This window comes from Salvelinus alpinus, chromosome 3, assembly GCF_045679555.1.
Source record: "Salvelinus alpinus chromosome 3, SLU_Salpinus.1, whole genome shotgun sequence".
Lineage (NCBI taxonomy): Eukaryota > Metazoa > Chordata > Actinopteri > Salmoniformes > Salmonidae > Salvelinus > Salvelinus alpinus.
In genome coordinates this window covers 109,802,877-109,816,507 of record NC_092088.1, presented here as the reverse complement: position 1 = coordinate 109,816,507, position 13,631 = coordinate 109,802,877, and the positions used below count along the sequence as shown (strand labels likewise).

General features: G+C 38.0%; 17 non-coding genes across 17 annotated transcripts; all 17 read left to right on the top strand.

The window, feature by feature from the left end:
- The first annotated feature begins 1,285 nt into the window (after window positions 1-1,285).
- trnav-uac (transfer RNA valine (anticodon UAC)) lies at window positions 1,286-1,358 on the top strand. Its single transcript has one exon. It is a non-coding gene; the product is annotated as a tRNA-Val (tRNA).
- Window positions 1,359-3,312: 1,954 nt separating this feature from the next.
- On the top strand, window positions 3,313-3,385 carry trnav-cac (transfer RNA valine (anticodon CAC)). The gene has a single exon. It is a non-coding gene; the product is annotated as a tRNA-Val (tRNA).
- A 2,973-nt stretch (window positions 3,386-6,358) lies between these two features.
- On the top strand, window positions 6,359-6,431 carry trnav-uac (transfer RNA valine (anticodon UAC)). Its single transcript has one exon. It is a non-coding gene; the product is annotated as a tRNA-Val (tRNA).
- A 1,124-nt stretch (window positions 6,432-7,555) lies between these two features.
- Window positions 7,556-7,628, top strand: trnav-uac (transfer RNA valine (anticodon UAC)). The gene has a single exon. It is a non-coding gene; the product is annotated as a tRNA-Val (tRNA).
- A 141-nt stretch (window positions 7,629-7,769) lies between these two features.
- On the top strand, window positions 7,770-7,842 carry trnav-cac (transfer RNA valine (anticodon CAC)). Its single transcript has one exon. It is a non-coding gene; the product is annotated as a tRNA-Val (tRNA).
- Window positions 7,843-8,172: 330 nt separating this feature from the next.
- Window positions 8,173-8,245, top strand: trnav-cac (transfer RNA valine (anticodon CAC)). Its single transcript has one exon. It is a non-coding gene; the product is annotated as a tRNA-Val (tRNA).
- A 544-nt stretch (window positions 8,246-8,789) lies between these two features.
- On the top strand, window positions 8,790-8,862 carry trnav-cac (transfer RNA valine (anticodon CAC)). Its single transcript has one exon. It is a non-coding gene; the product is annotated as a tRNA-Val (tRNA).
- Window positions 8,863-10,181: 1,319 nt separating this feature from the next.
- Window positions 10,182-10,254, top strand: trnav-uac (transfer RNA valine (anticodon UAC)). Its single transcript has one exon. It is a non-coding gene; the product is annotated as a tRNA-Val (tRNA).
- A 116-nt stretch (window positions 10,255-10,370) lies between these two features.
- Window positions 10,371-10,443, top strand: trnav-aac (transfer RNA valine (anticodon AAC)). Its single transcript has one exon. It is a non-coding gene; the product is annotated as a tRNA-Val (tRNA).
- A 337-nt stretch (window positions 10,444-10,780) lies between these two features.
- trnav-uac (transfer RNA valine (anticodon UAC)) lies at window positions 10,781-10,853 on the top strand. Its single transcript has one exon. It is a non-coding gene; the product is annotated as a tRNA-Val (tRNA).
- Window positions 10,854-11,335: 482 nt separating this feature from the next.
- trnav-uac (transfer RNA valine (anticodon UAC)) lies at window positions 11,336-11,408 on the top strand. Its single transcript has one exon. It is a non-coding gene; the product is annotated as a tRNA-Val (tRNA).
- Window positions 11,409-11,524: 116 nt separating this feature from the next.
- Window positions 11,525-11,597, top strand: trnav-aac (transfer RNA valine (anticodon AAC)). Its single transcript has one exon. It is a non-coding gene; the product is annotated as a tRNA-Val (tRNA).
- Window positions 11,598-11,738: 141 nt separating this feature from the next.
- trnav-cac (transfer RNA valine (anticodon CAC)) lies at window positions 11,739-11,811 on the top strand. The gene has a single exon. It is a non-coding gene; the product is annotated as a tRNA-Val (tRNA).
- A 721-nt stretch (window positions 11,812-12,532) lies between these two features.
- Window positions 12,533-12,605, top strand: trnav-uac (transfer RNA valine (anticodon UAC)). The gene has a single exon. It is a non-coding gene; the product is annotated as a tRNA-Val (tRNA).
- Window positions 12,606-12,721: 116 nt separating this feature from the next.
- On the top strand, window positions 12,722-12,794 carry trnav-aac (transfer RNA valine (anticodon AAC)). Its single transcript has one exon. It is a non-coding gene; the product is annotated as a tRNA-Val (tRNA).
- A 141-nt stretch (window positions 12,795-12,935) lies between these two features.
- trnav-cac (transfer RNA valine (anticodon CAC)) lies at window positions 12,936-13,008 on the top strand. The gene has a single exon. It is a non-coding gene; the product is annotated as a tRNA-Val (tRNA).
- A 330-nt stretch (window positions 13,009-13,338) lies between these two features.
- trnav-aac (transfer RNA valine (anticodon AAC)) lies at window positions 13,339-13,411 on the top strand. The gene has a single exon. It is a non-coding gene; the product is annotated as a tRNA-Val (tRNA).
- The last annotated feature ends 220 nt before the right edge of the window (window positions 13,412-13,631 follow it).

The following is a 13,631-nucleotide window of genomic DNA, read 5'->3' as shown; positions in this document are numbered from 1 at the left end:
ATAACAGTAAATAGTTGCTTTCATAATTGCCTTATTTTGGAAATTCAAAGACATGCAGTGAATATCAGTAAAATTTGGTTTAGTCCTTGCAAAAATCACATGCAGGAGTTTCTGTAGTGTAGTGGTTATCACATTCGCTTAACACGCGAAAGGTCCCCGGTTTGCAACCGGGTGGAAACAGTGCTCTTTGACACATTCAGTAAGAACTGTATTTATAACAGTAAATAGTTGCTTTCATAATTGCCTTATTTTGGAAATTCAAAGACATGCAGTGAATATCAGTAAAATTTGGTTTAGTCCTTGCAAAAATCACATGCAGGAGTTTCTGTAGTGTAGTGGTTATCACATTCGCTTAACACGCGAAAGGTCCCCGGTTCGAAACCGGGTGGAAACAGTGCATTCTTTCGTAAATGCCTTATTTTGGAAATTCAAATACATGCAGTGAATATCAGTAAAATTTGGTTTAGTCCTTGCAAAAATCACATGCAGCAGTTTCTGTAGTGTAGTGGTTATCACATTCGCTTCACACGCGAAAGGTCCCCGGTTCGAAACCGGGTGGGAACAGTGCTCTTTGACACATTCAGTAAGAACTGTATTTATAACAGTGAATAGTTGCTTTCATAAATGCCTTATTTTGGAAATTCAAAGACATGCAGTGAATATCAGTAAAATTTGGTTTAGACCTTGCAAAAACTACATGCAGCAGTTTCTGTAGTGTAGTGGTTATCACATATGCTTCACACGCGAAAGGTCCTCGGTTCAAAACAGGGTGGAAACAGTGCTCATTGACACATTCAGTAAGAACTGTATTTATAACAGTGAATAGTTGCTTTCATAAATGCCTTATTTTGGAAATTCAAAGACATGCAGTGAATATCAGTAAAATTTGGTTTAGTCCTTGCAAAAATCACATGCAGCAGTTTCTGTAGTGAAGTGGTTATCACGTTCGCTTAACACGCGAAAGGTCCCTGGTTTGAAACCGGGTGGAAAAAGTGCTTTCTTTCATAAATGCCTTATTTTGGAAATTCAAATACATGCAGTGAATATCAGTAAAATTTGGTTTAGTCCTTGCAAAAATCACATGAAGAAGTTTCTGTAGTGTAGTGGTTATCACATTTGCTTCACACGCGAAAGGTCCCCGGTTCGAAACCGGGTGGGAACAGTGCTCTTTGACACATTCAGTAAGAACTGTATTTATAACAGATAATAATATTTTGGAAATTCAAATACATGCAGTGAATAGCAGTAAAATTTGGTTTAGTACTTGCAAAAATCACATGCGGCAGTTTCTGTAGTGTAGTGGTTATCACGTTCGCTTTACACGCGAAAGGTCCCCGGTTCGAAACCGGGTGGAAACAGTGCTCTTTGACACATTCAGTAAGAACTGTATTTATAACAGTGAATAGTTGCTTTCATAAATGCCTTATTTTGGAAATTCAAATAAATGATGTGAATATCAGTAAAATTTGGTTTAGTCCTTGCAAAAATCACATGCAGGTGTTTCTGTAGTGTAGTGGTTATCACATTCGCTTAATACGCGAAAGGTCCCCGGTTCGAAACCGGGTGGAAACAGTGCTCTTTGACACATTCAGTAAGAACTGTATTTATAACAGTGAATAGTTGCTTTCATAAATGCCTTATTTTGGAAATTCAAATAAATGATGTGAATATCAGGAAAACATGCAGCAGTTTCTGTAGTGTAGTGGTTATCACGTTAGCTTAACACGCGAAAGGTCCACGGTTCGAAACCGGGTGGAAACAGTGCTCTTTGACACATTCAGTAAGAACTGTATTTATAACAGTAAATAGTTGCTTTCATAAATGCCTTATTTTGGAAATTCAAATAAATGATGTGAATATCAGTAAAATTTGGTTTAGTCCTTGCAAAAATCACATGCAGTAGTTTCTGTAGTGTAGTGGTTATCACGTTCGCCTCACACGCGAAAGGTCCCCAGTTCGAAACCGGGTGGAAACAGTGCTCTTTGACACATTCAGTGAGAACTGTATGTATAACAGTAAATAGTTGCTTTCATAAATGCCTTATTATGGAAATTCAAATAAATGATGTGAATATCAGTAAAATTTGGTTTAGTCCTTGCAAAAACCACATGCAGCAGTTTCTGTAGTGTAGTGGTTATCACATTCGCTTCACACGCGAAAGGTCCCCGGTTTGAAACCGGGTGGAAACAGTGCTCTTTGACACATTCAGTAAGAACTGTATTTATAACAGTGAATAGTTGCTTTCATAATTGCCTTATTTTGGAAATTCAAAGACATGCAGTGAATATCAGTAAAATTTGGTTTAGTCCTTGCAAAAATCACATGCAGGAGTTTCTGTAGTGTAGTGGTTATCACATTCGCTTCACACGCGAAAGGTCCCCAGTTCGAAACCGGGTGGAAACAGTGCATTCTTTCGTAAATGCCTTATTTTGGAAATTCAAATACATGCAGTGAATATCAGTAAAATTTGGTTTAGTCCTTGCAAAAATCACATGCAGCAGTTTCTGTAGTGTAGTGGTTATCACATTCGCTTCACACGCGAAAGGTCCCCGGTTCGAAACCGGGTGGGAACAGTGCTCTTTGACACATTCAGTAAGAACTGTATTTATAACAGTGAATAGTTGCTTTCATAAATGCCTTATTTTGGAAATTCAAAGACATGCAGTGAATATCAGTAAAATTTGGTTTAGACCTTGCAAAAACTACATGCAGCAGTTTCTGTAGTGTAGTGGTTATCACATATGCTTCACACGCGAAAGGTCCTCGGTTCAAAACAGGGTGGAAACAGTGCTCATTGACACATTCAGTAAGAACTGTATTTATAACAGTGAATAGTTGCTTTCATAAATGCCTTATTTTGGAAATTCAAAGACATGCAGTGAATATCAGTCAAATTTGGTTTAGTCCTTGCAAAAATTACATGCAGCAGTTTCTGTAGTGAAGTGGTTATCACGTTCGCTTAACACGCGAAAGGTCCCTGGTTTGAAACCGGGTGGAAAAAGTGCTTTCTTTCATAAATGCCATATTTTGGAAATTCAAATACATGCAGTGAATATCAGTAAAATTTGGTTTAGTCCTTGCAAAAATCACAAGAAGCAGTTTCTGTAGTGTAGTGGTTATCACATTCGCTTCACACGCGAAAGGTCCCCGGTTCGAAACCGGGTGGGAACAGTGCTCTTTGACACATTCAGTAAGAACTGTATTTATAACAGTGAATAGTTGCTTTCATAAATGCCTTATTTTGGAAATTCAAAGACATACAGTGAATATCAGTAAAATTTGGTTTAGACCTTGCAAAAACTACATGCAGCAGTTTCTGTAGTGTAGTGGTTATCACATTCGCCTCACACGCGAAAGGTCCCCGGTTCGAAACCGGGTGGAAACAGTGCTCTTTGACACATTCAGTAAGAACTGTATTTATAACAGTGAATAGTTGCTTTCATAAATGCCTTATTATGGAAATTCAAATAAATTATGTGAATATCAGTAAAATTTGGTTTAGTCCTTGCAAAAACCACATGCAGCAGTTTCTGTAGTGTAGTGGTTATCACATTCGCTTCACACGCGAAAGGTCCCCGGTTTGAAACCGGGTGGAAACAGTGCTCTTTGACACATTCAGTAAGAACTGTATTTATAACAGTGAATAGTTGCTTTCATAATTGCCTTATTTTGGAAATTCAAAGACATGCAGTGAATATCAGTAAAATTTGGTTTAGTCCTTGCAAAAATCACATGCAGGAGTTTCTGTAGTGTAGTGGTTATCACATTCGCTTAACACGCGAAAGGTCCCCGGTTCGAAACCGGGTGGAAACAGTGCTCTTTGACACATTCAGTAAGAACTGTATTTATAACAGTGAATAGTTGCTTTCATAAATGCCTTATTTTGGAAATTCAAAGACATGCAGTGAATATCAGTAAAATTTGGTTTAGACCTTGCAAAAACTACATGCAGCAGTTTCTGTAGTGTAGTGGTTATCACATATGCTTCACACGCGAAAGGTCCTCGGTTCAAAACAGGGTGGAAACAGTGCTCATTGACACATTCAGTAAGAACTGTATTTATAACAGTGAATAGTTGCTTTCATAAATGCCTTATTTTGGAAATTCAAAGACATGCAGTGAATATCAGTAAAATTTGGTTTAGTCCTTGCAAAAATTACATGCAGCAGTTTCTGTAGTGAAGTGGTTATCACGTTCGCTTAACTTCTTGCGACTACAGGGGGTGCTGTTTTCTCATTAGCATAATTGCATTACAGATTAAACGGCTTCCTACTAAATTCTTGCTCGTACAATATGCATATTATTACTATTATTGGATAGAAAACAGTCTCCAGTTTCTATAGGCGTTGGAATTTTGTCTCTGAGTGGAACAGAACAAATTCTAGAGCAATTTCCCTGACATGGAGTCAGATTTCACACATTTTGGCCCCTGATCTGGAGTCAGTTTAAAGGCCACTGTTATTGCTATGAGGATACGGACACTGCTTACGTCTTCCCCTGGATGTCAGTACGTGATGACGCTTTGAATGGTATCGATTGCGCAATCAGGGGCTGCATAAAAGAGCAAATACCGGAAGTAGCATCCCTTTGCTGCCTGCCTCTTGCGCACGGAGGACGTCGGACTCGCCTCCTTCCAAGCGTTTGTTTAGCCAGTAATATTTCTCCGGTCATGTTTTTACTCGTTAGAGGTGTTAAAAACATCATAAGGTAGTTAATTTAAACCGTTTTATAGCAATTTATATCCGTTTAGTGCGATTTTGACCCATTTATTTCTGACGCACTTTGAACAGCTGGGCACGTTTCCAGTTCATGCCGAACGCAGTGGGCATTTCCACATGGCAAGAGGACAGCTTTCGACCAAAAGACGATTAGACCCAAGAAAGGATTCTTTGCCCAAGATTCTAATGGAAGAACAGCTCACAGTAAGAACAATTTATGATGATAAATCGTGTTTCTGTCGATAAATGTTAAACGTTTATGTCGCCATCTTGTTTGCTATAGCTTCGCTTGGCGCAACCTGTATTGAAAAGTAAGGATAATTAAAAAAATGTAAATCAGCGATTGCATTAAGAACTAATTTGTCTTTCGATTCCTGTCAACCCTGTATTTTTTAGTCAAGTATATGATTAGCTTTCAATTAAACTAGATCACTCTGATAGATGACGTCAGACATATTGAGGCTTGATTTCCTAGTATTTTTATTGTGTAACCACGGTTTTGTATGGCTAAATATGCACCTTTTCGAACAAACTGTATATGTATGTTGTAAAATGATGTTACAGGAGTGTCATCTGAAGAATTCTGAGAAGGTTAGTGAAAAAATTAATATATTTTGGCGGTGATTACGTTATAGCGCTCTTTGGCTGGAATCGATGCTCTGGTAACGTTTGCACATGTGGTATGCTAACTTATCGATTTATTGTGTTTTCGCTGAAAAACGCTTAGAAAATCTGAAATATGGTCTGAAATCACAAGAACTGGGTCTTTCCATTGCTATGCTTTGTCTATTTTTATGAAATGTTTTATGATGAGTAAATTGGTCATACACGTTGCTCTATCTAGTAATTCTAGTCGATTTGTGATGGTCGGTGCAATTGTAAACTGTGATTTCTACCTGAAATATGCACTTTTTTCTAACAACACCTATCCTATACCATAAATATGTTATCAGACTGTCATCTGAAGAGGTTTTTTATAGGTTATTGGCTATCAATATCTTAGTTGAGCCGAATTGGTGATAGCACCTGAAGGAGTAAGAAACTGATGGAGTTAGAAAAGTGGTGTATTTTGCTAACGTGTTTAGCTAATAGATTTACATATTGTTTCTTCCCTGTAAAACATTTTAAAAATCTGAAATGGTGGCTTTATTCACAAGATCTGTATCTTTCATCTGGTGTCTTGGACTTGTGATTTAATGATATTTAGATGCTACTATCTACTTGTGAAGCTATGCTAGCTATGCTAATCAGTGTGTGGGGGGGGTGGGGGGTGATCCCGGACCCGGGGTAGAGGCTCGTGAAAGGTTAACACGCGAAAGGTCCCTGGTTTGAAACCGGGTGGAAAAAGTGCTTTCTTTCATAAATGCCTTATTTTGGAAATTCAAATACATGCAGTGAATATCAGTAAAATTTGGTTTAGTCCTTGCAAAAATCACAAGAAGCAGTTTCTGTAGTGTAGTGGTTATCACATTCGCTTCACACGCGAAAGGTCCCCGGTTCGAAACCGGGTGGGAACAGTGCTCTTTGACACATTCAGTAAGAACTGTATTTATAACAGATAATAATATTTTGGAAATTCAAATACATGCAGTGAATAGCAGTAAAATTTGGTTTAGTACTTGCAAAAATCACATGCGGCAGTTTCTGTAGTGTAGTGGTTATCACGTTCGCTTTACACGCGAAAGGTCCCCGGTTCGAAACCGGGTGGAAACAGTGCTCTTTGACACATTCAGTAAGAACTGTATTTATAACAGTGAATATTTGCTTTCATAAATGCCTTATTTTGGAAATTCAAATAAATGATGTGAATATCAGTAAAACATGCAGCAGTTTCTGTAGTGTAGTGGTTATCACGTTCGCTTAACATGCGAAAGGTCCCCGTTTCGAAACCGGGTGGAAACAGTGCTCTTTGACACATTCAGTAAGAACTGTATTTATAACAGTAAATAGTTGCTTTCATAAATGCCTTATTTTGGAAATTCAAATACATGCAGTGAATATCAGTAAAATTTGGTTTAGTCCTTGCAAAAATCACATGAAGCAGTTTCTGTAGTGTAGTGGTTATCACATTCGCTTCACACGCGAAAGGTCCCCGGTTCAAAACCGGGTGGGAACAGTGCTCTTTGACACATTCAGTAAGAACTGTATTTATAACAGTGAATAGTTGCTTTCATAAATGCCTTATTTTGGAAATTCAAAGACATGCAGTGAATATCAGTAAAATTTGGTTTAGACCTTGCAAAAACTACATGCAGCAGTTTCTGTAGTGTAGTGGTTATCACATATGCTTCACACGCGAAAGGTCCTCGGTTCAAAACAGGGTGGAAACAGTGCTCATTGACACATTCAGTAAGAACTGTATTTATAACAGTGAATAGTTGCTTTCATAAATGCCTTATTTTGGAAATTCAAAGACATGCAGTGAATATCAGTAAAATTTGGTTTAGTCCTTGCAAAAATCACATGCAGCAGTTTCTGTAGTGAAGTGGTTATCACGTTCGCTTAACACGCGAAAGGTCCCTGGTTTGAAACCGGGTGGAAAAAGTGCTTTCTTTCATAAATGCCTTATTTTGGAAATTCAAATACATGCAGTGAATATCAGTAAAATTTGGTTTAGTCCTTGCAAAAATCACATGAAGCAGTTTCTGTAGTGTAGTGGTTATCACATTTGCTTCACACGCGAAAGGTCCCCGGTTCGAAACCGGGTGGGAACAGTGCTCTTTGACACATTCAGTAAGAACTGTATTTATAACAGATAATAATATTTTGGAAATTCAAATACATGCAGTGAATAGCAGTAAAATTTGGTTTAGTACTTGCAAAAATCACATGCGGCAGTTTCTGTAGTGTAGTGGTTATCACGTTCGCTTTACACGCGAAAGGTCCCCGGTTCGAAACCGGGTGGAAACAGTGCTCTTTGACACATTCAGTAAGAACTGTATTTATAACAGTAAATAGTTGCTTTCATAAATGCCTTATTTTGGAAATTCAAATAAATGATGTGAATATCAGTAAAATTTGGTTTAGTCCTTGCAAAAATCACATGCAGTAGTTTCTGTAGTGTAGTGGTTATCACGTTCGCCTCACACGCGAAAGGTCCCCGGTTCGAAACCGGGTGGAAACAGTGCTCTTTGACACATTCAGTAAGAACTGTATTTATAACAGTGAATAGTTGCTTTCATAAATGCCTTATTTTGGAAATTCAAATAAATGATGTGAATATCAGTAAAACATGCAGCAGTTTCTGTAGTGTAGTGGTTGTCACGTTCGCTTAACACGCGAAAGGTCCCCGGTTCGAAACCGGGTGGAAACAGTGCTCTTTGACACATTCAGTAAGAACTGTATTTATAACAGTAAATAGTTGCTTTCATAAATGCCTTATTTTGGAAATTCAAATAAATGATGTGAATATCAGTAAAATTTGGTTTAGTCCTTGCAAAAATCACATGCAGTAGTTTCTGTAGTGTAGTGGTTATCACGTTCGCCTCACACGCGAAAGGTCCCCGGTTCGAAACCGGGTGGAAACAGTGCTCTTTGACACATTCAGTAAGAACTGTATTTATAACAGTAAATAGTTGCTTTCATAATTGCCTTATTTTGGAAATTCAAAGACATGCAGTGAATATCAGTAAAATTTGGTTTAGTCCTTGCAAAAATCACATGCAGGAGTTTCTGTAGTGTAGTGGTTATCACATTCGCTTAACACGCGAAAGGTCCCCGGTTCGAAACCGGGTGGAAACAGTGCTCTTTGACACATTCAGTAAGAACTGTATTTATAACAGTGAATAGTTGCTTTCATAAATGCCTTATTTTGGAAATTCAAATAAATGATGTGAATATCAGTAAAACATGCAGCAGTTTCTGTAGTGTAGTGGTTATCACGATCGCTTAACACGCGAAAGGTCCACGGTTCGAAACCGGGTGGAAACAGTGCTCTTTGACACATTCAGTAAGAACTGTATTTATAACAGTAAATAGTTGCTTTCATAGATGCCTTATTTTGGAAATTCAAATAAATGATGTGAATATCAGTAAAATTTGGTTTAGTCCTTGCAAAAATCACATGCAGTAGTTTCTGTAGTGTAGTGGTTATCACGTTCGCCTCACACGCGAAAGGTCCCCGGTTCGAAACCGGGTGGAAACAGTGCTCTTTGACACATTCAGTGAGAACTGTATGTATAACAGTAAATAGTTGCTTTCATAAATGCCTTATTATGGAAATTCAAATAAATGATGTGAATATCAGTAAAATTTGGTTTAGTCCTTGCAAAAACCACATGCAGCAGTTTCTGTAGTGTAGTGGTTATCACATTCGCTTCACACGCGAAAGGTCCCCGGTTTGAAACCGGGTGGAAACAGTGCTCTTTGACACATTCAGTAAGAACTGTATTTATAACAGTGAATAGTTGCTTTCATAATTGCCTTATTTTGGAAATTCAAAGACATGCAGTGAATATCAGTAAAATTTGGTTTAGTCCTTGCAAAAATCACATGCAGGAGTTTCTGTAGTGTAGTGGTTATCACATTCGCTTAACACGCGAAAGGTCCCCGGTTCGAAACCGGGTGGAAACAGTGCATTCTTTCGTAAATGCCTTATTTTGGAAATTCAAATACATGCAGTGAATATCAGTAAAATTTGGTTTAGTCCTTGCAAAAATCACATGCAGCAGTTTCTGTAGTGTAGTGGTTATCACATTCGCTTCACATGCGAAAGGTCCCCGGTTCGAAACCGGGTGGGAACAGTGCTCTTTGACACATTCAGTAAGAACTGTATTTATAACAGTGAATAGTTGCTTTCATAAATGCCTTATTTTGGAAATTCAAAGACATGCAGTGAATATCAGTAAAATTTGGTTTAGACCTTGCAAAAACTACATGCAGCAGTTTCTGTAGTGTAGTGGTTATCACATATGCTTCACACGCGAAAGGTCCTCGGTTCAAAACAGGGTGGAAACAGTGCTCATTGACAAATTCAGTAAGAACTGTATTTATAACAGTGAATAGTTGCTTTCATAAATGCCTTATTTTGGAAATTCAAAGACATGCAGTGAATATCAGTCAAATTTGGTTTAGTCCTTGCAAAAATTACATGCAGCAGTTTCTGTAGTGAAGTGGTTATCACGTTCGCTTAACACGCGAAAGGTCCCTGGTTTGAAACCGGGTGGAAAAAGTGCTTTCTTTCATAAATGCCTTATTTTGGAAATTCAAATACATGCAGTGAATATCAGTAAAATTTGGTTTAGTCCTTGCAAAAATCACAAGAAGCAGTTTCTGTAGTGTAGTGGTTATCACATTCGCTTCACACGCGAAAGGTCCCCGGTTCGAAACCGGGTGGGAACAGTGCTCTTTGACACATTCAGTAAGAACTGTATTTATAACAGATAATAATATTTTGGAAATTCAAATACATGCAGTGAATAGCAGTAAAATTTGGTTTAGTACTTGCAAAAATCACATGCGGCAGTTTCTGTAGTGTAGTGGTTATCACGTTCGCTTTACACGCGAAAGGTCCCCGGTTCGAAACCGGGTGGAAACAGTGCTCTTTGACACATTCAGTAAGAACTGTATTTATAACAGTGAATATTTGCTTTCATAAATGCCTTATTTTGGAAATTCAAATAAATGATGTGAATATTAGTAAAACATGCAGCAGTTTCTGTAGTGTAGTGGTTATCACGTTCGCTTAACATGCGAAAGGTCCCCGGTTCGAAACCGGGTGGAAACAGTGCTATTTGACACATTCAGTAAGAACTGTATATATAACAGTAAATAGTTGCTTTCATAAATGCCTTATTTTGGAAATTCAAATACATGCAGTGAATATCAGTAAAATTTGGTTTAGTCCTTGCAAAAATCACATGAAGCAGTTTCTGTAGTGTAGTGGTTATCACATTCGCTTCACACGCGAAAGGTCCCCGGTTCGAAACCGGGTGGGAACAGTGCTCTTTGACACATTCAGTAAGAACTGTATTTATAACAGATAATAATATTTTGGAAATTCAAATACATGCAGTGAATAGCAGTAAAATTTGGTTTAGTACTTGCAATAATCACATGCGGCAGTTTCTGTAGTGTAGTGGTTATCACGTTCGCTTTACACGCGAAAGGTCCCCGGTTCGAAACCGGGTGGAAACAGTGCTCTTTGACACATTCAGTAAGAACTGTATTTATAACAGTGAATATTTGCTTTCATAAATGCCTTATTTTGGAAATTCAAATAAATGATGTGAATATCAGTAAAACATGCAGCAGTTTCTGTAGTGAAGTGGTTATCACGTTCGCTTAACACGCGAAAGGTCCCTGGTTTGAAACCGGGTGGAAAAAGTGCTTTCTTTCATAAATGCCTTATTTTGGAAATTCAAATACATGCAGTGAATATCAGTAAAATTTGGTTTAGTCCTTGCAAAAATCACATGAAGCAGTTTCTGTAGTGTAGTGGTTATCACATTTGCTTCACACGCGAAAGGTCCCCGGTTCGAAACCGGGTGGGAACAGTGCTCTTTGACACATTCAGTAAGAACTGTATTTATAACAGATAATAATATTTTGGAAATTCAAATACATGCAGTGAATAGCAGTAAAATTTGGTTTAGTACTTGCAAAAATCACATGCGGCAGTTTCTGTAGTGTAGTGGTTATCACGTTCGCTTTACACGCGAAAGGTCCCCGGTTCGAAACCGGGTGGAAACAGTGCTCTTTGACACATTCAGTAAGAACTGTAATTATAACAGTGAATATTTGCTTTCATAAATGCCTTATTTTGGAAATTCAAATAAATGATGTGAATATCAGTAAAACATGCAGCAGTTTCTGTAGTGTAGTGGTTATCACGTTCGCTTAACATGCGAAAGGTCCCCGGTTCGAAACCGGGTGGAAACAGTGCTCTTTGACACATTCAGTAAGAACTGTATTTATAACAGTAAATAGTTGCTTTCATAAATGCCTTATTTTGGAAATTCAAATAAATGATGTGAATATCAGTAAAATTTGGTTTAGTCCTTGCAAAAATCGCATGCAGTAGTTTCTGTAGTGTAGTGGTTATCACATTCGCCTCACACGCGAAAGGTCCCCGGTTCGAAACCGGGTGGAAACAGTGCTCTTTGACACATTCAGTAAGAACTGTATGTATAACAGTAAATAGTTGCTTTCATAAATGCCTTATTATGGAAATTCAAATAAATTATGTGAATATCAGTAAAATTTGGTTTAGTCCTTGCAAAAACCACATGCAGCAGTTTCTGTAGTGTAGTGGTTATCACATTCGCTTCACACGCGAAAGGTCCCCGGTTCGAAACCGGGTGGGAACAGTGCTCTTTGACACATTCAGTAAGAACTGTATTTATAACAGTGAATAGTTGCTTTCATAAATGCCTTATTTTGGAAATTCAAAGACATGCAGTGAATATCAGTCAAATTTGGTTTAGTCCTTGCAAAAATTACATGCAGCAGTTTCTGTAGTGAAGTGGTTATCACGTTCGCTTAACACGCGAAAGGTCCCTGGTTTGAAACCGGGTGGAAAAAGTGCTTTCTTTCATAAATGCCTTATTTTGGAAATTCAAATACATGCAGTGAATATCAGTAAAATTTGGTTTAGTCCTTGCAAAAATCACATGAAGCAGTTTCTGTAGTGTAGTGGTTATCACATTCGCTTCACACGCGAAAGGTCCCCGGTTCGAAACCGGGTGGGAACAGTGCTCTTTGACACATTCAGTAAGAACTGTATTTATAACAGATAATAATATTTTGGAAATTCAAATACATGCAGTGAATAGCAGTAAAATTTGGTTTAGTACTTGCAAAAATCACATGCGGCAGTTTCTGTAGTGTAGTGGTTATCACGTTCGCTTTACACGCGAAAGGTCCCCGGTTCGAAACCGGGTGGAAACAGTGCTCTTTGACACATTCAGTAAGAACTGTAATTATAACAGTGAATATTTGCTTTCATAAATGCCTTATTTTGGAAATTCAAATAAATGATGTGAATATCAGTAAAACATGCAGCAGTTTCTGTAGTGTAGTGGTTATCACGTTCGCTTAACATGCGAAAGGTCCCCGGTTCGAAACCGGGTGGAAACAGTGCTCTTTGACACATTCAGTAAGAACTGTATTTATAACAGTAAATAGTTGCTTTCATAAATGCCTTATTTTGGAAATTCAAATAAATGATGTGAATATCAGTAAAATTTGGTTTAGTCCTTGCAAAAATCACATGCAGTAGTTTCTGTAGTGTAGTGGTTATCACATTCGCCTCACACGCGAAAGGTCCCCGGTTCGAAACCGGGTGGAAACAGTGCTCTTTGACACATTCAGTAAGAACTGTATGTATAACAGTAAATAGTTGCTTTCATAAATGCCTTATTATGGAAATTCAAATAAATTATGTGAATATCAGTAAAATTTGGTTTAGTCCTTGCAAAAACCACATGCAGCAGTTTCTGTAGTGTAGTGGTTATCACATTCGCTTCACATGCGAAAGGTCCCCGGTTCGAAACCGGGTGGGAACAGTGCTCTTTGACACATTCAGTAAGAACTGTATTTATAACAGTGAATAGTTGCTTTCATAAATGCCTTATTTTGGAAATTCAAAGACATGCAGTGAATATCAGTAAAACATGCAGCAGTTTCTGTAGTGTAGTGGTTATCACGTTCGCTTAACATGCGAAAGGTCCCCGGTTCGAAACCGGGTGGAAACAGTGCTCTTTGACACATTCAGTAAGAACTGTATTTATAACAGTAAATAGTTGCTTTCATAAATGCCTTATTTTGGAAATTCAAATACATGCAGTGAATATCAGTAAAATTTGGTTTAGTCCTTGCAAAAATCACATGAAGCAGTTTCTGTAGTGTAGTGGTTATCACATTCGCTTCACACGCGAAAGGTCCCCGGTTCGAAACCGGGTGGGAACAGTGCTC